The sequence below is a fragment of the Terrapene carolina genome, unplaced genomic scaffold (genome assembly GCF_002925995.2).
Source record: "Terrapene carolina triunguis isolate 2854851 unplaced genomic scaffold, T_m_triunguis-2.0 Scaffold33891, whole genome shotgun sequence".
NCBI lineage: Eukaryota > Metazoa > Chordata > Testudines > Emydidae > Terrapene > Terrapene triunguis.
The window spans coordinates 10,439,033-10,463,123 of NW_020698242.1; the positions used below are offsets into that span (position 1 = coordinate 10,439,033).

General features: G+C 58.7%; 1 protein-coding gene across 1 annotated transcript in view; it reads right to left on the minus strand.

Moving 5' to 3' along the window:
* The window catches only part of LOC112108572 (genetic suppressor element 1), a 231,507-nt gene that overhangs the window by 156,029 nt on the left and 51,387 nt on the right, over positions 1–24,091 (minus strand). The window lies entirely within an intron of this gene.

Genomic DNA, 24,091 nt, shown 5'->3' on the forward strand with positions numbered 1-24,091 from the left:
GATGTGCTGCAGGATACATCCCTGCAGCTGGGGAAAATTCAGCCCAGAGCGGGGGGAGTGACTTGCCAGAGGCTATGCAGCGAGTCAGTGGCAGAACTAGGAATAGAAGCCAGGGCTCCTGAATCCCAGTCCAACGCCCTCCTTGCTGGCACTGCTGCAGCCTGGATGTTTATTGCCAGTGGGCAGGGCCAGGCTGGCTCTCCTTGGTGGCCAGAAAGATATTGCTTCTGCAAAGGCTCCCAACTAGCGTCAATGGGTCGCGCCAAGCGAAGTCCGGCCGATGCCCACAAAACTGCTGTAAAGCCTGGACCCTCCTCACAGCAAGGGCCCCCCCCCCCACTATGTGAAGTGCCACCATCATTCCAGCTGCCTGTCTTTTCTCCCCAGTTAAGGCTGTGGACCAGTTCCTGGGCCTTTCAGACTGCCCGGGGACAGAGCGTCTGTCCCCTCACTCCCACCCTCCCGATTCCAACCTCCTTAACTCATTACCGGCCTGGGGTCAAGTTGGCTGAGTAGGTCGTTCAGGGACTCATAAACATGCCATGGACATCCCTAATGATCAGCCTGGACAGAGCCCATCTGGGCCCTGACCTCTGCTCCCCTGCAGTCATGGCAACGTACAGGCCACGTAACAGGGGCTGGGGCTCCCGCGGCTGTCCCAAAAGGCTTATTCACTTCTTCCTTGTCTGGGATTGGCTGAGGGGGGAGCTTTATTTGGAGACACGGGGTGGGGGGAGCTGTGTGCTAGGTCTTGCCCGCCCCGCGTAGCTCTGCCGTCGCAGGTGCCAGCTCAATATTGATTTAACAGGAGTCAGGCGCTACAAAACCAGATTAGGAGCGCGGCAGGCAGGCGCTGATTGTCTAGCAGGCAGTGGGAGGAAGGCAGGTTGGAGCCCCTCAAGCCGTGGGGTGCCTGGGAGTCCCACCACCAGTCTGTGCCCACCAGACCACAGGTAAGGATGAGAGCAGGTAGTCTATAGGGAGGCCCTGGCAAAGGGGGTGGATTAGCTGAAACCCCCCAACATTCCTCGACATCAAGTGATGCCCCCACCCTCTGCATCACTTGCACTGAACAGCCCCCCCCCCCCCAACCTACCGTACTGACCCAAATAGATTCCCTGCCCCTCCCCCCGTGCTAACCAGTGCTCCATGGGGCCAGGCGGCCCCTACAGCTGGGGTGCGGGATGGTTCATTTCCAGACGAGAGGGGTGCTGCTGGGAGCTGGGAATGAACGACATCCCCTCCCCGTCGGCGCAGGAGCCAGAGGGCGGTATGTTACGTGGCAGGAGGCAATAGCTATTAAAAACTCACCGGGCTTCTTTCCTCCTCACCCCGCTGCTCGCTGTCGCTAATCCAGAGGGCTGGGTTTCCGAGGCTCCTTCACCCCATGAATGATGACAGGGGATCGCTCGCACTCCCATCCGGGCAACAGCACAGCCCGGGGCGGCGGGTTGAGCCTGGGGCTCACGCAGGCGGCTGGGAGTCAGGGCCTTGGGCCAGCCTGGCAGAGTGTGACTTCCAGAGCCGCCAAGAGCTCCTAGCTCTAGCCAAAGTTAGCAGGAGCCAAGGACACTCAGCAAGTCTGGGAGTTGGTCCCTTCAGCTCGCTCTGTGCCTCGGTTTCCCCATTTGTGAAATGGGGCTAATTATACTCAGCTACCTCATGGCGGAGAGGCTAAACTGATCAATGTCTGGGATGTGCTTTGAACTGAGCTGGAAGGGCCAGGGAGAAAGCAGCTTGAAGCAGAAAGGGGAGTTCTTGCTGTACAGCCAGGGCAGTGAGGGAGCTGCCCAACTCCCCCTAGCTTGGGCTCCTGGAAGGGGCCAGAGACATGCAGAGCATTACTGTTCTAATGTGTCCTGACAGACGGACAGACAGACAATCCCCTCCATCCTTCAGTCTCCTTAACAGTAAGAATGGGAGGGGACACCCCCTTAGTCGGGCCTTAGGGGAGCGTTGCGTTTGCTCGTCACCCCCAGACCAAACTCAGCTCATCAGTGACATGAGCTGCCAATTCTCACATTCTCTAAAGGACACTCAAAGGCCTGGGTCTTGGGGGAGGCAGTGGCAGGCATAATCCTGCGCAGAGGCTCAAGTACCTGCAGCACGGCCGTGCCGGGGGGTCTCTGGTACCAGCCGGCTTTGCCCTTGCTTAACCTCTGCCTCAGCAAAGTGAGTGAGACCACCCCGATATCCCCCTCTGGCCTCCACCAGCCAGCGGCCCTGGGGCCAGCCCAGAACAGCCCCGGAGGCAGAAGCACCAGGTGCATTTACAGCCCGGAAATCGCCACGCAGAGGGCGAAGACCGAGCGTGTCTGCTCCTCTCCTGAGCCGTGCTGGGGATCGGAGTAGGGAATGGAACCAGAGAGGGAGGGAGGGAGGGAGGGACTGGCATGCGGCCTGGCACAGGCTGGGGCGATGATGAGCCATTATTAAGCCCAGCTCCCCGCTCTGCCTACTACTGCAAATCGCCCCTGGATACCGAGCTGGGCGCTGCTTGGCTGGCTCCTAGGGGCTGGCTAACAACACGCTGGTGGTGTCTGGAGGGAGAGGAGAAGACTGCAGTATCTTGTGCCTCTAATGAAGATTCCCACTCCCAGGCGGCCCCCACTGATTTTAAAGCGACAGGGCTGGGGCTGGCGGGAACGAATGCCAAACGAATGCACCAGGCCCCTGGGGAGATCCAAGCCCCCATGCCGGTCACTGGTAAGACACCCCTGCTTGGGGCAGCACACACCAGTCCCGTGGCTAGCACGGGGTTTGCTCCAGTGGCTGGGCATGCACTATCTGGGCATGCAGGATTCGAGGCTGGCTAGAAAATAAATATGGCCCTGGGAGTTTCAGCAGAGGCGAAACCCGGAGCTTTCTCTCTGTATTAAAGCACTCCAGGGCCGGCGCTCTTCTCCAGTAGGGAGGGACAGTCCGATTCCAAGGGGAGAGACCTCGAGGCCGAGGGGCAATGAGCATAAAGCCTGTGCAGGACCCTCCAGGGACAGCGTGGGCAAAGCTGGCATGGCTGTGCTGTGCCCCTTCTGGGTATCAACAGAGGACCAGACATGCTCATATATGGCTTCCTAGGGCTAAGGCTACAAGCCCGTCCCCTAGATACAGCTCCCCAGCCGTCTGGGGACAGCCCTCCATTCCCCTGTATACGGCTCCCAGGGGCCTCCCCCCAATCCCTCGCCCTGCTGTCTGCCATTTCCATGCCCCTAGGATCCGACCCACCAAGGTGGATGCAAAGTTCCCCAAGCCCCAGCAGAGGAGGAAGCGGGTCTGGGCAGGACAAGACCTGAGTGGGCTCCGGACAGAACATCAGTCGCAGACGCTGCGGGACACCCAGTGAGCCTCTTGCTCGGGAAGCGTGCGACAGGGACAGCGCTGCTCACCCTGAGCTGAAACCGATCGGCACGGGCAGCAGGACAGACTGCCAGACCAGCTCCCTGCTCCCCTCTTTCCCAGCCCGACGCCTGCTCCCCTGGCCAGCCTCCGCGGAGCCCTGGATCGCTGCCCACCCCGGCCTCAGCTCCCAGCTATCTGAACAGCCTGCTCCACGGCTCCATCTGCTGATCCGCTCCAGGAGAGGCAACGTCGGAGCCAGAGGCGCTTAATCGGTGCCTCTAGCCCGCATTAGAGGGCAAAGGCTCCGCATGGCCTGCCGTGCCCTCTGCCTGGTAACCGATGGCAGCCAGAACAAGGAGGCAGCTATGCTCACTTCAGTTGTCACACAGCAATAATCGGGTTTCTGGTCCTGGGGATGAGCTCGCGTGGCTATTTCTTTCCCACCGGATTCCCCACTGCTGCTTGCTCTCCGCTCCTCTCCAATCTGACCGAGACACAGTTGCATGTACAGATGCAGCTGGCGTCTGGCCCGATCCCTCTCCTCCCCCGGCCCCTCTGTGCCCAGGGCAGCTCCGGCTGCTCCCCCATTCTGACAGGGTCGCACTGACCCCTCAGCTCCGGCCAATGGAGCCGCATGGGGACCCGAACTCTCTGCCCCCGGGGCTAAGGGACACTGCACTAGCAGCCAGGAGGACAGCTGGCAATCTCCCCCGGGAGACCCAATCCTCTGCCGCAGGCTACAAATTGCTCCCCTGGACGTACTGGGGGTTACTCAGCCTGTGTGATGCGTGAACAGGGCCCCTACACAGCTGGCATAACCCCTCCTGTACAAGGCAACAACACGGTAACATGAGGCCTGAGGCCACTAGAACAGGAATTGCCCCATCTGAGCTTTATCCCACACCCGCAGCGCAGGGCACGGACCCCGCAGCGGGGGCAGTGGGATGGGCACAGACCCCGCAGCGGGGGCAGTGGGATAGGCACACGTGTCACTGCCTGAGGCAGTGAGAACCTAAACCCACTGGTGGCCCAGAGGTGACGCCCAATGGGGAAGCGCAGAACCAATGGCTCGCTCCATACTCCTAGGAGGAGGTGGCGCACAAGTGGAGATGGGAGGCCGTCCCCGTCCCCAGGCAGGGTGGGGAGTGGAGTCCGTTGCTCGCTCAGAGCTCTTTCAGGGGCTGGCCAGGAGTAGGTGTGCAGTCACACCAGGGGGCTGGCCCAGCCCCAGGGTTTCACAAGCGTTGCTGCAGCCGGGCCTTGCCCGAAGCCGTACCTCCACCTGGAGCACCTCACTGCACATGGGGCCCCACGGCGGGCCAGGCCGCTGGGCCTCTCCTCCAGCAACCAGCTCCCTCCTCTCATCCAGCCAACCCGCTGAGACACAAACAACGGCTCCAAACACCAACAACCAGCAAGTCAAAGCGACACCTTGGCATTAGCCCAGGCAAGTCCCGCGAGTAGCTTCAAGAAAAACCAGTGGCTGCTTCCTCCAGGGGGACTGCTCAGAAATTACTCGTGCTCATGTTATTAACTAGCTACACGGGGAAAATGGCAGCCTGGAATCTGGGGGAGCCGGGCATAGGGGCAGCTCAGAGAGAGGGCAGGAGAGGGACCCCGGTTCTCCCCAGCACCATCTCCCTGCTCGCGGAGGAGTGTGTGTGGGACAGCCCGCTCAGCCGACTGCCAAGAGAGAAAGAGAAGGAAGCAGCGTCTCCTGGTCCCTCAGAGACACTAACCACAGCCTTTGACATCACCGCAGCTGGACAAGGGACGACTGATTTCCCTGCCACAAAGAGACACCGCTAGCCACAGCGCCAGGGCCCCACCCGCCGGCAGCACCACACCTTATCTGAGCCTTTCCCACCAGGGCTCCCCAGACGGAAAGGCTGCGGGGCTTGGCACCCTTTTGGATGCCCTAGTCCCTGGCTTGCTTGCTCTGAACTGCCCTGGCGGTGACACACTGTACGGCAGCCTGGGCCTTTATGTGCCACCACCGCACTCTCGGGCTCCTGGGGAGTTGTGTGTGGGCTGGAGCAGGGCCATGCCAGGCACAGGCCGACTCTGCCATGGGGCGGCCAATAAACCCTTCCCTCCACTGTCGCGTCTAAGTCATTACAGCCTGCCGGCACTCCCGCGCCCGACCCTGACCCACGCTCCCCCCAGGTCACACAGGAGGGGCTGGGCCGGGGATCCTCATCGCTCAGCCTGAACGTAACCAAACGTGACCGAAGCTTCTCCTGAAGCAGCTGCGAAAGGCTGGGCTACGGGCACCGCGCAGCGTCCCCCAAGAGCTGCCGGCACACGGGGGGCGGGAGACCAAACCTGCCCATTCCTGAGAGCTCCTGCCTTGGCCGGCAGCTGCATTCGCTTTGCTTTCGCCAGGCCACACGGAGACATCTGGGCGCAAGCTCTGAGCCTCCGGCTGCCAGGAACCAGAGTGAAGGGCAACGAGGGGGCTGCATCTGACATGGGCAATCGGAGGTGGGTGGCCGGGGCTGAGAATCTGGGCCAGTCCAGGATAGCGCCTTGCCAAGGCCAGCACAGACCAGGACTCGGGTCCCACAACGATCGGGGAGGGGGCAGCGGGAGACCTAACCTCGGCTTGTACAGTGCTGGGCCACCTTGTGGCACGACTTGCAAGCTGCTGCCCCCACGCCCCTGAAACGAGGAGCAATCTAGTTGCCCGAAGCTACCAGCAACTCTCCCATCCACCCCAGGCTTTGAAGAGCATGTGGCTTCCTGATTTATAATGACCATCAGTCACCGTGCGGCCACCAGGAGACATCAGCCCACGCTGGACTGGGGGTGGAGGGCTCTCCTCCCCCTGTTCTAATGGGGCCCACGCCCCGCCACTCAGGGCTCTGGTAACACCATAATCTCCTTGGTGGCAAGCACCCTTCTGCCAAGCCATGTTGTGTCTGCCTCTGAGTCCCCCCTCGGCCCCGGGGCCATTGAGTTCCTGATCTGACATCTGATGGCTGATCTCGGGAGCGTCTCCTCCAGCTCCTGAGGAAAGGCAGTGGCAGCTGAGCGACCAATAGGACATCTTGCTTTCATTGTTATTGCGCGGGCATGGAGGACGGCGCAGGGAGGGAGAGAGAAACGACCCAGTCACTCCGGCAGGAGGAGAGCTTACAGGGCTGCACGCTGGGGATGTGCCTCCCGCCCGGGGCCGCCTCACAGCAAATTTTAAGCAGCCTAATCTGGCAGCTGACAGATTTAGGATTTGTTTAAGCGCTTTTCACCCGCTGGACTTTAATCATCACATTTCCGTGACCTCCACAAAAGCGCCTCCCCCCGAGCTGTCCACAGTCAAACCGTATTCCTGCAGCAAGCCGGTTCGGGGACCTGACGGGAGCCCCTCCAAACAAGGACCCGAAACACCAGCCCCGCTTGCCATGTGGAGGGTCTGTCCTGCCGCTGACGGTGCAGTGGGGGGGGCGGGGAAGAGACACTGGGAAAACTCTCTCTCAGGTCTGGTACTCTAGTGTTCAAAAGCCAGCACGCCCATGCGCAATCAAGCCAGGCTTTCTGCTCCATCGCTGCCCACAGAGCAAGGCCCAGCCTCCCTCCTGGGAGTAGCTGTCAAATCACTTTGCACAGAAACCCCTTTTTCAGAGGCCCATGGCGCCCGCCCAAACGCCTTGGCCCTGTTTTCACAGTACTCCCCCATCCTGCAGCACCCCCCACCCCCTGCACACTGCCGGGCGCTCTCTGGGGGGCACCGCTCTGCGCCACAATCCCATCCAATTACTTTCCGAGCAAGGTCCTAACACCAGCTTAATGGCACGTCCCACGCCAGGGCTGTGCCAGGCTCACGGCCCGGGCTGAGGCTTCGCGGTGAGAGGGGAAGCAGATCTAGGCTGCACGCTCCATAGCCCTCTCACCTTCCCTTGCCCCCTCCCTCTCCCACTCCCGGCACAGCCCGTCAGCACTGCCCCTGCATGTCGCTCCCCGTCCCGCCCGGGGACAGGGGCTGGCTCCAGAAGAGAGAGCAGCTGCCTGGGTTGGACGCTCAAAGTTTTCCCGGGGGGGCTTTTTCCACCCAGGATTCTCCTATCCTCCGCAGCATCTCCCAACACTCCCACTTCAGGGGCGGAGGAGGGACCGTGGCCAGGCGAGCCTGGGGGGGGAGGGCTCCTGGCTTCTCTGTCAGATCCAGCGCCTGGCCCCCCCGGCTGGCATAACAGAGCAAACCTAAGAGTCCCTGAGTGTGCAAGGGGGAGCGAGTGTGCTCCAGGGGGAGGGGGGAAAGGGGGTGAGTTGATTCAGCCATTCTGGGCCTTTTACTGCTCTCCACTACACGGGTGTAAATCCAGGGTAACCCCGCTGGGCTCACAGGAGAGGCCTGGGCCGGGAGCCAGGGCACATCTGACCTTGTGTTTCCAGCTCCTCCTGCCAGGCACTCAAGGGAAGTAAATATTTGCACTTACTCAGACTCTGGAGCAAGGATGACCAGGTCTTCATCTCCAGCATAGTGCCCCAGCCCTGGGCAGCAGGAACCCAGTGGGTCTAAGACGCAATCCTCAGCATGGCTAGTCCGGCTCCCCCCTTCACCCTCGCGAACAGGGCCACTCGCAGCGCCTACGTCCTCGCCTCCCGCTGGAGTTTAACGTCCCAGCCCGGGGGTCAGCGGAGCCGGGGAGCGGGGGTGGGCTCACGGTGCCTGCGTGAACTGGGAGCAGCTGCTCTCTTGTGCTGTGGGATCCGCGTGGCAGACGGCGCGCCAGCCGAGGGAGATAGCAACCATTTTATTCCCTTTTAACTCTGCCTGCCTTACTCCGTCTCTCCCTCTGTTCCAGGGCTCGTCCTGAGCTAAAGGAGCTTTCCTCCCCCCCCTCTCCTCCCACTCCCTTGCACTTGATAGCAGGCTTGTCAAGACTGCTGAGTTGCTGCTGACCTCTCACCCGCAGCTGCTAATTAAGGTTCCACAGTGACAGTTCAAGTGCCTTGCCTCAAGTTTGCAGCACCAAAGCGTCTAATTGGAGGCGCTTTTTATTTCTCAATAGCAGCCGCTCCGGGTTTGGGTTTCCCCCCCCCCCCCGCCAGACCCGAGCAACAGTGCTTCTGGCTTTTGTGTTCACTACTGGGGGAGGAAATGGGGAATAAGAGAGGGGCGGAAAGGCAGACCCTGCTCCTCCCCCCCCATCCGTCCCACCTAGCCTGCCAACTGCAGCCCTCCTCCTCTGCCCCCTCTCCCGTGGGACGGCTTGACCCCACGCTCCCGCCGCTTGCCGTGTGCCTAGGCCCCGCTGCTGCCCTCCGAGGCCGGGTGACGGGAGAGGCCCAGGGGCTGGTGCGACGGGGCCACCCCTCGCGCTGCGTCCTGCGGTTGGCGAGGAGCAGCAGCGTGACGGGCTGTGGCGCATGCTCTGCGCACCAGGAGGCAGGTCCCTACGGTCACACCTTCCCGGGGCAACGCCGCCACGTTATTTACACCCCATGTTAGGTGCCGGCTGGACCCCGGCAAGCCCCGTGGGAGGGCTGGTGTGGGAAAGCATCAGGAGAGAGGAGGCAGAGAGGGGAGAGACGGGACAGAGACCGAGGGGAAATAAAAAGGAGGGATAAAGGGTAAGATTTAAAAATAAAGGGATGGAGAGAGACAGGCAGTGAGGGGTCGTGGGCACTGGACAGCATCAGGTGTCCAGGCAGCGCCTAGCAGGATGGGGCCCGCTCTGCTCTGCCGTAAGGCAGTAATCATCCCAGTGAGGGAGGAAGGGGAGTTCTTGGGTGCCCAGAGTCAGGGCAAAGGGCAAGTGTGCAATACACGCCCTGGGAATGCTTCAGCAAAGAATTAGAAGGTTTTTTCCAGTGGCAGATTCTCAAAGTCCGGTTCCCTCAGCCAGTCACATGCGCCTAAGCGATGGGTACAAATAAACCATCGGTGGACTCGCAAAGACCATGACCAGCCTCCCAGACGAACCCCAGACAGCCCCTTTGCACTGCTCGTCTGAGTCTACGTTTGAAAGTAAAATCCTTGCCGTGCGACACCCCACGTCATTAGTAACAGCTCAGCACCTTGGCTTTGTTCAAGTGTTTGCTGCGCAGCCTGATAGCTAAATCCTACAGGCTTTTCCTCTGCCTTCCGGAGCGGGACTGAGCGGGAGCCTGAAATGCCACACAACACTGGGGGACAGCGGGCTCAGGGGCGGGACAGCTCTTGGGGCCAGCAGTGGGATACGCAGCCTTTCCCCGCCACCTTCTCCAATCATCTGCTTCGCGGCCATCCCCAAAGGAGGAGCAACTGGTGCTGGTTAGCACATCTGCTGGCAAACGGGCAGGGAGGGCACGCACTGAACAAAGCCACGTGCCAGGAGCAAGCTCCCACTGGCACAAAATGCAGCGACTCGGGTCTCCAGGAACACACAGCTCTGGTGCCCTGCCCTCTGCACGGACTTCCCACTGGCCAGTTCAAGGGCTCTGCCAGTTATTCCGACCCTCCATGAGACCAGCACAGAGGGACAACTACTCATAGGAAAAACCGCCATCCGGGCTAGGGAGGAGGAGAGTGATTGTTACACTCTGGAGGCACCTGGATACCACCTGGGTGGGTGGGTGGACAGACAGACAGGAGACCAGGCTGTGAAGACTCACTGCCCCTGTTCTGGCGGATCCATGGCCGGCTTCGGTCCCCGGGGCTGTCAGTCTGGTGCCTTTCACTAGCACTAAATTCTAACAAAGACAAATCTATCAGGGTTAATATCTGCGGGAACCTGCTTTGGCAAAACTCCTGCGGCCCATCGATCAGTCCTTTGGCGAAATCGGCAGCTCCGTCACTTCTAGGACTCAATACTGTTAATTTCCCAGACAGCAGGATCTGAGCCGAGCTGGACACGACATGTGAACAAAAATCATTGGAAGCTCTGAACAGATAACGCAGCAATTCATAAAAAGGCCGTCAAGTCAGCAGTAAAGAGCCCTTCCTATTAGCCAGGGTGATTAGGACAGGGAAGAGGAGCTGAATATTTCATCTTGCAGTGTCATTAACCAACTGGGAGGCAGTGTGTGGCTGGCCCTGGGTTCTAGGACTCTGAAGAAAAACCATGCCAATCTGGGCGTTACAAAAAGACACGACGAGAACACACCTCCCCATGTTGCAGGGTGGTCGGGGAGTCTCAGAACCATCTCCCTGGGAAGGTCTGTGCCATGGTCTAGCGGGCAGGACATTGAACTGGGAGCCAGGACACCTGGGTCCTACTCCCAGCTCTGCCTGTGACCTTGGGGAAGTCAATTCCCCTGTTACCTCTGCCCTCCTTTGTCTGCTCATCTCTTTAGACTGCAAGATCTCCAGGGCAGTGATTGTTTCTCTTTGCGAATGGACAGACCTAGCAGCACGATTTCACCAGGAGCCTGCAGGTGTTACAACAACACAAACACATCACCACCACCGCAGGTCCTTCAGCTCTGACTAACCTACGTGAGAGTCCATCGATTCTCACAGAACCCACCCCATGTGGCTAAGGTAGAGGGATGGGCACTGTGCTCCCTGGGAGATGGCAGCCATACAGCCCCTGAGGGCAGATACACAGCAACGCAGGGAGCGGTAGTAGGACGTGGTGCCTTTCACCTCTAGATCAGGTCTCCTGTGGACTACAGCCTTTGCCATCTGCTGCCTGTCTGCGGGCCTGAGAGAGGCAAGTTGGCAGGGTCCATGCAGGGGACAGCTAGGACCCGTGCTGCCAGCATCAACAAAACAACCCAGGTGGGAACAGGTGAGAGCAGGAAGTCCCCCCTCCCTGCTGGAGTGCGCCACATGGGTTTGACCCTACTCTACCGACAGGGTAAACTAAAGCGCCAATGCCATCCTGGGAGGTTGGGGTCTAGTAGTCCCACCCCAGTTCTCACTGGGATCACGGCCCCTCCTTCCTTCAGAGGGAACTCATTCAGGATAATGCTGCACCCAGCCCCCTGTGTGAGTAAAGCCACCTGTCCCCACGCTGCCCATCTCTGCCACGGGTGCTTTATTCCCAGGGGTGGATGAAGGATGGCCCAGAATGGCCCGAGACAGCCGCAGCTTCTGCCCTTGCTGCACCTCGAGGCGAGTTGCAGAGAGAAGGGCGGTTGGAGCGGAGGTGGAGTGGGAGGTCTCCCCTGTCTGCCAGAGCCCCGAGGGGGACTGCTAGCATCCGCTACATCAGCGGGGCAAGAGGGGGCGTGGCACTGCACGACTGAGCAGCCGATTGATCTGAGCCCTGGCGAGGCCGGGCACCCAGCCCACCTGCAGTGGAGCTGGTCCCCCAGGATGCACTGAGGAAAGGCATCTTGATCGCCGCAGAGGCTGCAGGCTCCATGGCAATCTACGCACTGGGTTTGCACACGACGCCAGGGCCAAGGGGCGGCACACGGGGCTGCAATACGGAGCAGCCCGCACAAGAGGAGGGGCCAGGCCCGTAGCTAGAGAGAGGCTTAACCTAACGGTCTGAGCACAGACCCCAGGGGCAGGAACTCCTTGAGCAAATTATGGCCCTTGCGTGCCTCGGTTTCCCCATTTGCAAAGTGAGGAGGATCCTGGGAAGGCGGTTCAGTGAGTGCCTGTTTGTCGGGTACTTTGAGATCTGTGGGCAGGAGGGGCTACAGAAGCGCTGAGTGCTGTGAACACTAAGGCAAAGCGTGTCGGTGTGAGTCTAGTCCCGGAAACCCCCCCTCTTGGGGAGCACAGACTCCACCGGGGGGCGGGCGATGGACACAACCAGCTCTAACCTCGCTACAGCAGGCACGGGACAGCCCCAGCCAGACTCTGCTAGTCACTGTGCCTCGGAGCCCCCCAGCTGGCGCAGGGGTAAGGGGAGCAGCCGGCGAGGCCGGAGACAGGGCCCCCGCTTTGTCCCCCTCCCATCCCTTTGCTTGTGCCAGAAGCTTGACAGATCTATTGTGTCGTGAGCACTTGAGACGTTTTATCAGGGCAAGCGAGACAGGGAGAGCCGTTGTCCTGACCCCGTAATCGGTCTGAAGAGAAACAGAAGACGGCTTGTATCATCCTCCCAGGTCAGAGGCCAGGAGGAGTTAGCCATTACCCTCCAGCGCTGCCAAATTCCTGGGATTCACGGCCAGGCAGGCAGCTGCTGTCACAGGCCTGGCTGCGCCTCTTCCGCTCCCCTCTAGGTCTGTGGGAGACAATAGAGCAGGTGCTGAGCAGGGGGGCAGGGAGGCCGGACTCTGCCGAGGAGGGGACCAAGAGATGGCTGCACCGACAGCCTCCCCTGCAGGGTTAGATCGACCCAGTTTAGACTCTAGGTGGAGTTTTCGTTTTCGATCCTGTTCCAGCCCCTGCGAGAAGGCCTCTCCCGGCCCGCTGGGTGCGGGAATCTGGGGCAAAGGTCAGAGGGCGCCAGCAGCCCGCCCACTTCCGCATGGCTAGAAGGGACCCCCAGCTTGGCTGTGCTGATTCTGCAGCCTGGAACCTTTCCTCATTCCTCTGGCGACACACGGCCGGGGGCAAGGTGTGGGGTTGCAATGCCCCCACAGAGAACAGGCCACGCTGATGCGCGCTCCTCTTCACCACCTTCCCGACAGACAAGGAAAGCCGCCTCCACGCCGTATCGATGTTTTTTCCACCTGAAATCAGCTGCGTACAATCTTACCCTGTCCAGGCAGTGCTCCCCATTCGCACCGCGACCGGAACACACACCGGCTAATCTCTAATCAGGCATCAATTCTTAATGTCCCTGACACACGAGAGAGAGAAAGGAGAATTCATTCCATTAGCAGGGCTGGAGACTCTACCCTCGCCTGGTACCTGAAAAGAGCCAGAGCCAGGCACTAGCTGGAACCTCCTCACCCGAGACCCCCCAGGATCCAAAGTGGGGTTATGTCCCTCTGCCCTGAAGAGAAAATCCCAGGACCCTGATTCTCGCCAGGCAGGCAGGTTCCTCCTGGGTTTAGCTCCAGCTGAAATCCAAGAACTCCCTTTGCAAACGTGTGAATGGGGAAAAAGAGATGGCTCAGGTCTGGCCGAGCCAGCTGGTCAGGCCTCTGATCTGTGCGAGCCGACCCACAGCTGGGGAGGGCAACCTAGCAGTTACAGCGAGGGTCTGGGGCCGGGAGACCTGTGCTCTGTTCCCAGCTCAGCCCCGACTCGCTGCGTGACCTTTGGACAGTCGCTTAGCACCTGATTTTCCGGGGTCAGTGGGAGCTGTGGGGTGGCTCATCCCCTCTGGTAATCAGGCTGCTCCGTGCCTCAATTTCCCTCTCTGTAAAATGGGGCTAAGAATTCCCACCCACCCCAGGGGGGCTGTGTCGATAAGTCATGCTGGTGCCTGCGAAGTGCTTGGACACTCTCCGAAAGAAGAGCTAAGTAACCTCGGCGTTCAGGGGGCAGATGCTGGTTAATAAGCGACGGACTCCCCTATTTCCCAGCGAGGGGTGGAGCGGCAGAGCTCAGAACAGCGCGGCTGCAGCTGCCTCACGCTGTTGGCTAAGAGAGTAGCTGGGGCGGCCTGGAATTGCTGAAAAAGAAACAAGGCATCTCTGAGTGCTGCAAAGCAGCCAACGACACACACAGCCCTGGCCTCGGGGTTCCTCCGGCCGCTGACCTCGATTTGGGAGAGCGTTCTGAAGCTGACGCCCCCCGCCCCCGGGAAACAGGCCCAGCCAACAGCCTTAACTGCTTCCCTCATACAAATTAATTGGTTTAAATGGCTTCCCTAGGCCCTCTGCTAATGTCCCCGCGTCACTGCTCTCCCGCCCTCGCTACGGCACCGGCAGGCAGCGCAGGGGTGTTTTTCTTCTTTCCCTTAATAAGAAGGGCACCAGGATCCTGTCCGCGTTTGTGTCTCTCGCCGGAGGGATGAGGCCGAGCACTAATTCTGGCACTTAGCAACGCTCGGAGACATGGAACGCGAACGTTGCCTCTCCTCGGCCGCAGCCGGCGGGTCAGGAACCCTCCTCTCTGGCAGAGGCTCATTACCAGCTTCCTCTGAGGGGGATCGGAGTGGGTGTGGGGTGGGAGCAGGCCCTAGGCATTGCACAGGAGCTGCTGCCCACATGCCTTCGGCCGCCATCCCAGTGGCCCAAAGTACACCCCAGTGGCCGCACCTGGCACAGACGCGGTGGGAGTGAATCAGCCCACAGGCACACGCGTGCGCACACCGGCACATGGCAGAGGATGGGTGGGACATCCGGGCCTCTGGAATCCCTGGAGACTTGGTGTCTTGTTGCTGGTGCCCTGATACCACAGTGATGGGCACATTAGAAAGCCAGAGACGGATCCAAATGCATCTCAGCTGGAGCTTCGCTGATCTCCGTGGAGTCCCCCCAGGGATGGAACTGGCCCCCACATCTCGCAAGGCCAGATTTCCAGTGGTGTGGAAGAACACTGGGATCCAGAGGAGATGTGTGTGCTCAGCAGCTTTGGGAATCAGGCCATGAGCCCATCAGGGGATGGATACGCGCACCCAGACACTCGCTCACGACCACCATAAACGTGTCAATGCTCCCAGGAAGCAGACACACGTATGCATGCTCGTGAACACGCACCCACACACACCCGAGGGGAGCAACCGCCGCTGCACAACCACCAAACCAAGGGCTGATGGCACTGAAGCCTGTGAGAATCCATCCAGCTCCTTACCGAGCCTGCTGGGGCCAAACCCCCACTGAACATGGCCCCAGAGGGCGCTATGCATGCACCTCAAGGGGCGGAAAGGCTGATGGGGAGCAGACAGGAATATCAAGGGGAACAGCAGCATTTGGGGGAGCATGCAGGCATCGAGAGGGGAGGGGTGCTCTCATTTCCCGCCAGCCCCGCTGCAAAGCACCAGCTGAGAATGAACCGCCTTGGCTAACGCAGAGAGGTGACGTGTACCAAAGCAAGCCCAGGCTAGAGGTGCAGTGTAATTAATTCCCTTCATCCGCTTTCCCACTCCGCACGGCCTCGGATCTGCTCCTGAGCGTTAATTATCCCGGCCTTTATTCCGCATCTTTCAGCACGTGAAAAAAAGAAAGAAAGAAGGAAGGGGAGGCTATCAAGCATCATCAGATTATGTATGCGAGGAGTCAGACAGCTTGACTCTCAAGACATAATCGTTTTAATTGCAAACCCTCGTAAAGGCCAGAGTTGCAAACTGTTCCTGCTCCCCACTCGTCGTATTAAAATCCAATTATTCTCTTGCCATGGGTCACTTTACCAGGCACAAAGATGGCTCTTCCTCTGGAGCTAGGCCTGACTTCAAGAGACACATTAGCATCCAGCAGTGAAACACCTTTGTGCTAGCAAACTGCCCGGGTCCCTACAGGGGTGGCAATGGGACAATAGAGAGGCGCAGACAGGCCTGGACCAACCCCCCACAGCCAAAAGCTGCTCCAACCTTGGGCATGTCACTGCTGCTATAACAGGCCAAACCAAAGCCCCTGATGTGAACTGAATCCCAAGGCTTCAGGGCCGTTTGGATCTGGACTGGGCCCATCGCAGGTTCCAGGCGCCACTCACTCCCTCGACTCCGGCATTCCCCCACAGCGAGCGAGAGCCCCACGGTTCCACACGGATCTCCTCCGGCTCTACCCCGCAGTGAGTGAGGCTGGAATTCACCTGCACTGGCCTGGAGATAGATTGCCCGCAGAGGCTTTGGTGATTTCACAACTGCAGTAACTTTTGGATTCAAGGGCCAGCGTTTTACTCAGCCCAAATACTTGTTTTATTACACAGCTTTATTTGCTGTAAATAAAAGCGCCGGCTCAGCCAGAATCCCCCTGGCCATGCTTCCAGATATGGGAACCATGAGAGTCAAGGGGGAGCGGCTAAATTCTGCTCTCAGTTAACTCCACGCATGTTACTCAATGAACCGTGGGGCACAAAGAAGCCCCAGTCCTCCAGGCAAAGGTTCACCCTCCACCCATGTATCCCAGCTTTAGAACAGCGTAACTGCTAGCGTCAACTACACCCGTGGGACTGAGTGCAAACCCACGCCCTGCAGCCCAGGTATGACGTAAGAGCCATGCATGATCCGACAGCCTGGCTGGCAGCGTTTAACAAGGGAGTTAGTGTCAGGGAGGTGGACAGTCGTGCCAGATGCACCCCAGACTCCTGCCAGCTCTCAGTGTCTTCATTAAGAGCTCCCTGTAAGCAGGGATGCAGTTAGCCATTTTGGTTTCAGGCCGTGCGCGGTAACCTAAGCTGTGCCTAGAAAGCCGTTTCAGGTGGCACGGTAACGTTTCAGCCGCTCAGAATCGAGAGCACCACGGTAACGTGTCGTTAAAGGGACAGACCCACCCGGCTGTCCCTCTCACCTGCAGCCCATGGGGCGAATGTACCCAATGCTCACACACTCCCACCAGCAGAGTATGGGCCCACTGGGATTGCACAGGCAGACCCCAGGGGAGGAGAGGGTAACCGTATCACCAAGCTAAGGTTTTACAGAGCTGATACAGATAATATTTAGCAGTTGTGTAGCACTTCTCCCATGCAAAGTGGCATACCGTTTCTCACAGCAGCCCAATAAGGTAGATGCTGTAAATCGGATTAATTAATTAGCCCCATTTCCCAAGTGGGGAAACTGAGGCACAGAGCGTAGGCATCTTGACCAAGGCCGCAGCAGGAGTCGATGTCCGAGCTGGGATGAGATTCGATCCCCAGTCCTGTGTTTATGCCCCGGCTCCCCAGATACAGCTATCCCGGGCGTCCACACAACCTCTGCAATCTGTGCTGGGGCCAATGTGACCTGAAGGCCCTCAGCCCCATGTAGGACCGGGCCCGCACTCTACTGCACAGGTGTATTAGGATGCTGTAGTCAGGCACCGAAATGTTACGGAAAGGAATGCAGCCATTACCAGGGGAGTGCACAGAAGGGAAACCAAGAACTCCTCTTTCCAAGCAGCACTCGGCTAGGGTGGACAGCTACCCAGCTGCAGATCCTCCACACCCAAGTTCTCCCTCCCCTTCCTCTGCTCCTCACCTCAGCCAGCACCAACAGTCAGCACTGACTCAGGTTGCCTCATTCCATAAGCATGAAGGGGGAGGAGGAGGAGGAAGGGAGGAAAAATCCCAGCTACTGAATTTTCTACTCAATTGCTGTGAAAGGAGATGAGAAATTGCCTTCCTGACCCAAAACCGAAGTTCACAGCTGCACTTCATTACAGATTCCTCTATGAAGCCCAGAGAGAACGCCGCTCAGTAAGAGATCACCTGTTAGCAGCAACAGCCCCCGGCCTGCCTGGAAATCGCTCTGTGCTTTTCCTGCCCCACGACCAGTGTGATGGCGGGATAATAGATAGAGGAGGGGAGGGATGGCTCCTCCCTCGTCCTGGGGGCTCAGACTGAACTGCTGAGAGGGAGACAGGAAGAGCCAGCATCGGGGTTCATCCGCCTGGGAGCTCCAACCCCATTCACTGAACCCATCCTTCGGTGGAGAGCTTTCAAAAACCGCCGGACAAAGATTGGCCAGACGCGTCTGGTTTCAAGGCAGTGCTGCTCAATGCTGCAAGGGGATCCCCGCTCAGCATCTCACCCCTCCTGCCCCATCCTTCCCTGGCCTGCTGGGGTTCTTTAGAAGTGAAAGAGACTCAACTGCAGGTGGAAATTCCAGAGAGCTCAGGCCCAGATGTCCAGGCGCTGAGCACCCACAATTTGGGCCAGATTTCCTGGAGAGCTCACCTCCCATTCAGATACCGAAATAAGGAGCAGATTTTCACAAGCGCTCAGCACCCACCGGGCACCCAGTGTGCGGAGCACGTTCCAAAACTCTGGCCCTAGGGACGCGGAAGGCCTCTTCAGTAATCATGTTTGGCCTGGCCCTCGCTGGCAATGCCAGATTGCTCCTAGCAGCGTGCTCTCCAGTGCCTGGGGCAAGCTTGTGTCTCCTGGGGGCAGGGCCGGCCTTTTTGTTCTGTGTTTGGAGAGTGCCTGGCACAGTGGGTCCTGCTGGGTCCTTTGAGCAGGGGGTTGGATTAGATGACCTCCTGAGGTCCCTTCCAACCCTGATATTTTCTAATTCTGTGATAAAAATCATAATAAATGAGGCGACCGTGGGATGATCTCACCGAAAGGAAAAGCTTCCTAATCCTTGGCCCTGTGCTCAGCGTCACCCTATGCGCCCCACACCATCTCTGCCCCCCACCTCAGCTGGGACAGCTTTTATTGAGCCGCATCAAAGGGAACTGCAGGCAAACTCGCAGGGTGGAGCGAGCAGACGGCGGTTGGGTTCTAGCTACAGGAACAAGAGCCTCACCCAAGCGCTCACTGGTGCCCTCTCATGATGGCATCAGGTGGGCATGGAAACATACAGGTGGCAGCAGAGCAGCGTGGTGGACAGATCCCTTGATCCTCCTAGAGCTTTGCCGACTCCAGGCCAGCATCATACACCAAAGCACCCCTACGTGGGTTGGACCAGCCAGCGGGGAGAGCAGTCGGTCCTTAGAGCGAGGTCCCCCTCAAACGAGGAGCCAGCAACGCGTCCCAGCGACTGAGCACACAGTGCGACACAGGGACACAAAGGTGGGGGCCAGAGCCAGCCGTCCTCCCTGTCCACAACGGGGGAGCTGATCCTGCTAGCCCTCAGTGCACCATGCTGGCACCAAGGGGAGCACTGGGCACAGAGAGGCTCCATGATGGGGCCCTGGGAATTTTGCCTGAGCGAGGGCTGCAAGCTTGGGCTCTTGGGATCCAAAGTCAAGCCCCTGGGTAAGTGCCTAGCGACTCGGGGAGGTTCTGCGATTGGAACAGGGCTGCCCAGCCGCATGCTCCCCTCCCCGCCTCTGCCTCTCTCTGCGCTGCGTCTCAACAGGCGCCTGGGGGGGCGAACACATTAAGGAGATACAAAGCAAATCAAACCCATTTCCGCCGCAATTTTCTCTATTCCATTATTGACAAGCTGTTTCTTGCAGGTGACAGCAGGGTCATCACGCCAACCCAGCGCTGCTGAAGCACTGGCTGAGATGGGGGCCTGTGCATCTCTGATCATCCCCAAGCAACACTCCCCACCTTGCCCCCCCAGTTCTCTGATACAGCAATGCCATCGGGGGAGGCACGAGCATCTTCCCCGCTGCAGGCTCCACAGAGATGGCATGATACAGCTGGGGTGACCAGACAGCAAATGTGAAAAATCGGGACGGGGGTGGGGGGTAATAGGAGCCTATATAAGAAAAAGACCCAAAAATCAGGACTGTCCCTATAAAATCGGGACATCTGGTCACCCTAGATACAGCAGGGAGCATGCTGGGAAACGCACGCCCCCTGAACCGGAGGGGGCAAAAAGCGGGGTGGGCTGCGGTTTCATAAAAACAGACACCAGGCTCAGATCATCAAACCCAACAGCTCGGGTGGGAGGGTTTGTCCAGTTACATCTTCAGCACTTCCAAGAAGCAGGAAACAGACCAGATGGGGGGGGTCTGTGGGATGGGGCTGGGGTACCCCGGTTTATCCCCAGCAGCAGAGCTCTGGGTGATGAGAACCAGTATCCTTTGGGTGCCCAGCAGCTCCTTCCACTGGGGGATCTCAATGCAAAGTCACACACACTAATGGGTTTAGTGGCACAGCTGCCCCCCCGCAGCAAGGCAGCGAAGTATCATCCTCTCCCCTGTACAAACAGGGAAACTGAGGCAAACCCGAGGTCTGCCATCTTGCACAAGACCCAGAGAAAGTCAGCATTAGAACCCAGCTCACAGCTCTGCACTTTAACCACCACACTGCACTCCCTCTCTCGCTAGGTAACGGAGGAGAAACAGCCCCCAGAGACAGCTTGTCCCCCCCACAGCAAGCCCCTCCCCAGCCAGAATCAAGGTCACCTGGCCACCGTCTGACAAAGGGGCCGAGGAACTGGGTCCTACGGCCGGCGAGGCGCCCGCAGAGTCTGTCGTTAGCACCACGCCAAACCCAAAGTGGCTGCTTCTAAACTGCAATCCAATAAAAGCGCGGCTTGTCTATTTATCATCCTCAGGGCTTTTTATCGCCGTGCAGATGGCTGCTACCTTTGGAAGGCACAGCAGTGTGCTGGCACACGCCTGCCTCGCAGAAGCCACGCTCAACAGAATCTGTGCCTGCACCTGTGCAGAGCAGCCGCCGCGGCCGGCTTCATCTCCGCGTGTAATGAAACCCTAGAGGAGAGCTACCTGCTAAGCAATAATTCAAAGGGTTCAACAATACACGTTTATAGGCCAAGCCCCCAACCAGTCGGGGTTTTTTCTTCTGCTGCTGCTGAACACCGACCGGCTCTCTCCGGCGTAAGCAAGTGATGAAACCCAGCTAGCAGCAACACTAACCCCCCCTCCACTGATGTGCCAGTAGCAGCAGCCGCAGCACCTGCCTCGTGGCCTGTAATTACCCCTTACGCAGGTTTCCTCTTCAGAGGAAACACACAGCAGCAAAACCTGCTGCCAGGCTGGGCAGAGGGGCAGTGGGTGGGATCCAGCGAGCGGGGGGGGGGGGGTGTGTGTGTGTGTGTGTGAGAGAGAGAGAGAGACGGTGATTAAAGCCATATTAAGTGTCTCTCTAAACGCTGTAGAACAACACACCTAATTATCCAGCCATAGTTAGATGCAGGGGAGGATCGGAAGAAGCACCCCAGATAGCGATCACATAATGAAGCATAATGTGCGGTGAGACCCGGTGCAGGGAGCACATCGAGGGCTTTAATTAAGAGATGGGAAAGCCAGAATTACAGCCGCAAATCCTGCCCGTCAGCCCAGCATAGTGAGGCAGGGGCAGGCAAAGGGTTCAAAGTAGCTCAGACTCACACATTAAACACACCACACACACACAGCAGGGTGCACTCCACACGCACCCGGCACACGCTATGGACACACCCAGACATAGGGTGTCACTGCACCACATGCCCCGGCCACATCCCCTCTCCCCGGGCCCCTGCAGCACAGCACACCACACACAGAGAGACACACAGCACAATCCACACTCACACCACACCAGAACAGACACATCCATTCATACCTCAGTACCACACCCATACTGCGTGCACCCACACACACACACACCAAACACTCACATCAAGCCCCTCTCCAGACATCTACACAAGTGACCTCTGGCTGTGTGCACACCCACACCACCGCACCCTCCCACACCGGAGCACACAAACATGTACCACAGTGCTCGCAACACAATCTGGTCCAGAAACATTCCCACCAGCTGTATCTTCAAACACGTGCTACAATAATCACTCATCCACTGACACCCACCAGAACACAGCCATACAGAAACACACACCAAACACCCACCACAACAGACAGCCCGCTCTCTCATATTTGCATACCACCTCGCCTGTAAAAGCATACGACTATTGGGGGTTCAGGAGCCCAGAACCCCCAGTCCCTGGCAATGGATGCAATGGTGTCTCTCTCTCAGGGAAGGCCAGGGAGGGAGCGCTGAAATCTCATGGCTAGACCTACGTCTGGTGCTGAAGGTGGGCTACAAAAGGATCTAAGAGGTAGTCTTTAAAGGAACAGGCTGCCTTGCGGATGCTCAGGGTCAAATTAAATAAGCCATGAGCTGCATCAACAAAGGCCAAACAGCAGCGCTCGAAAGGAGGCCATCCCCGCCCATCGTAAAACAGCCAAGCTAGACTGGGCTAACATTTTGGATGGGTGTATCTGAGAGGACACGGGGCACTCGAGTGACAGCAGCCTAGCCCCTGGGCGCTGCAGGCGCTGCACAACTGCTCATCCATGTAGCCAGGTGCTGTCTCACCCTGGGACCTGGGCGCCTCTCTAGGATTTGAGCCCCTTATTCTCAACCAGCGGGAGCACGGGCAACAATCAGCCTGAAAATCTGCCTCCCTCAGCCAGGCCCAGCTGATCGCTCGCGCTGCAGAGATGGCTCGGGTCACTGATTTGGGGTGTGGGGCAGGTCCCGTTTTTGCGCTGTATTCACAGCGACCCAATGGCACGGCAATGCCGGGCAGCCTGTGACACCGCCACCGGGAGAGACCCAACCCCACTCTCTGCAGGGAGAAAGGCAGCCCCAGCACTAAGGATGCCGCCCGGCGACGGGCAGTGCAGCACTTCATCACCTCCAGTGCCCCCAGATGTTCCTCGTTTAGTCAGTTTGCCCAGTGTCTGTCCTGCATTTGTGCAGCGCCTAGCACAACAGGGCCTGCTCCATGACTGGGGCTCCTAAGCCCTATGACAACACAACTAATCAACAGTAAGTATCCCAAGCGAGGGCCTCCATCACCTCCCTGGCAGACGAGTCCCCAGCCAAACCCATCTCCCCGTCACGAGGGTTGGTTGTTCCTGCTACCAGCCTAAATCAGAGCGTTGGGGATTTCCATTTCTATTTTTTTAGATGTTCGACAGATACGATCAATGTTTATTTTTCAGCATGCATTTCAACTTGTATCGATTTCAACTCTTCTGGGAAACGCTGAGGGGGGTCAAACACTGGGGTGGGGGTCAGACAGTAATTATTTAATGACAGACTCGGAGATTCAAAAAGTTAAAGCTTAATAACCGTTAAAACACAAATTGTCAACCTCACACGTCAAAACACACAAAGCAATCTCCTTCAATTAAAGTTCTCAAGCAGCATTTTTCTGTCTTTGCCCATCTGTACATTTCAGCAATCATCGCCGGAAAGAGTTTTCATCGGTTTGCCTGTGTTCGGCGAAATCGACGCACGTATTTGGCTCCTCCCTGCTCCCCCATCCAACTTGTCCATATTCTTCTCGCAAGGAGGAGCCCAGAGGTGAACGCAGCATTCGCCCCACAGCCCCTGAGAGAGAGAGAAACCATCTCCTGCCTCCCTGCGCCCAGGATTGACATGCTGGGCTATTACTGAAGGGACAAACCCTCTGCTCAGCTGTACTGACATCACTGGGGTTGGGCTGGTATGATCTGTATTGCAGTGGTGCCCCACTGGGCGAGGCACTGCCCCATGCCCACCCTGGGTTCCTGCCCCATAAGCTTACACTCCAATCACAGTCTGCGTAATTGTAAGAAAACTCCGCCCTGCTGTATTCTTGGCTGAGGCTGGCAGGGGGCGGCAGACAGTCTGGTAGGATGTCCCCACTAGACCAGTCTAGCCGGAACTTCTCCACCAGGAGTCCGTGTCCCCAGTGGCTGGGGGTACGATACAGGCCAGGCAAGCAATGACTGCACAGCACGGCCTCCCCTAACCGCAGCCCCCATGAGCAGAGTGTGCCTGCTCCAAGGGCCGAGCGAAGGCTGAAGCTAGGTGGGTTTGGGGCTCCCTTGCTATCCTTTGGCTTGGGCTCTACCTGGCACATGCCTGGGGCGGGAACAAGCTGGTGGGCTTTGCCTGGCAAGGATGCACACCTCTGTCAGTCTCCCTGCCCCGCCAGGAGCCGCTGTCCAGCCACCTCCCATGGGTATGAGGGGAACACACCCGCAGCATTCTAGCTCAGCTCATTAGCATTCCTGGGGAGTGGGGGGGCACTGCAGTGGCCTCTTGGCACCACACACTGCTGAAGGATGCCATCCTCTCTGCCCCTTGGGGAGGCCTAGGTGAGCAGCGGGTCTCAGGGTCAACCCCATTTCTGGTGGCAGCTGGTTCCACAGCCCCCCACTGGCTCCCAAGGCCCCGCCAGCACCAGCATCCCCAGGGAGAGGCAGCAGGGAGGCTGGGGAAGGGGACGCTGGGGTCCAAAGGAGGATCCCGCTCCAAGCGCGGCTTCCTGTGGGGACCCCTCCCGCACAGCCCCCAGCCGCGAGGACCCGTCACCCAGGCCCACCAGCGAGAGGCCTCAGGCCGTCTTGCCCACCCTGGCACCTTTGAAACACACGGCAGGTGCCTGGCGGGAGGGGGCCGCGTTTGAAGTCCCGTTCTTGGCGCATTGACAACTTCAGGCTC